We start from the raw sequence: 1,036 nt of genomic DNA, 5'->3' as shown, positions 1-1,036 counted from the left end.
CCTCAGGATTTATCCTGAGATCCTGTACCTCAGATTGTAGAACCTTTGTCAGTGCAGCCATGTGGATGACTCATGGCCATTTCTTGGCCAATGTGCTCTCTGTGAAAGCCTGAGAGAATGTTTTCTGTCCATGTGACACTCCTTAGGCACACTCTACATCATCGATCACTTTCCTCTTTGTACCCATAATCTCCTTGATCAAAAAATTTGGGACACTACTGAGTTACATGACATTACTGTACAAGTTTTCATATGACCTGAATCTTAATTGACCTTAGAAGGCTAAGGCCAAAATGTTGGCTTTCCTTGTATCCCTCCTTTTTCTCTAATTTTGGTCTGCAAACTTAGATTGTTAACCATCCAGAAGACAAGCTTATTATTATTACCATACAACTTAGGCTGTTAAGTTTAACCTTACTGTCTGCATATCAAACATCTTAGGCATAATATGGAACAGGTATTTTTAATCAGGTATTGATATGTTGAACTTTAAGTCCCTACAGAATATGATGAAAAAAAACCCTTAAAAATTAGAATATATTTTAAAAATAGGCATAAAGAATTATATACTTCTTATGTTTACACATAAGTCCAAAAATCTCACCACATACAACCTTGAAGGAGGACAGTCCCACAATATTCCTTTTCCCGTCTCTTGCTTTCATTCACCACCCTCTTGTTCTTGAACAACCATCTACCCAAGAGAATTCATAGCAGGAACTGGCATGTTATGACAAGGATCCCAAATACAGATTAGAATGACAGGCACTCCAAGCATGAAACTACTATTACAAATTACCATCTGCAGTGCAGTAGTTTAGTTGACAGGTATCTGTGTATATATAGTTAGTCAGGGTGAGAATCTTTCCAATTAACTGCCAGATTCAAAAATCTTCTGAAGATTCTCAGGATCATTGCCCTGCACATCTTCTACATATAACTATATGGCTGGACTTACTCATATTTCCTAGCTCTCCTCCTTTTGGTTTCTTGATTAGTTCGCCCTTGAGATCCTGCTTTCTTTATACTTGTATTA

This window comes from Octodon degus, unplaced genomic scaffold (assembly GCF_000260255.1).
Source record: "Octodon degus isolate 3935 unplaced genomic scaffold, OctDeg1.0 scaffold00028, whole genome shotgun sequence".
In the NCBI taxonomy this organism is placed as follows: Eukaryota; Metazoa; Chordata; class Mammalia; order Rodentia; family Octodontidae; genus Octodon; species Octodon degus.
The sequence above is the reverse complement of the archived record's forward strand: the minus strand, read 5'-3'. Positions refer to the sequence as shown.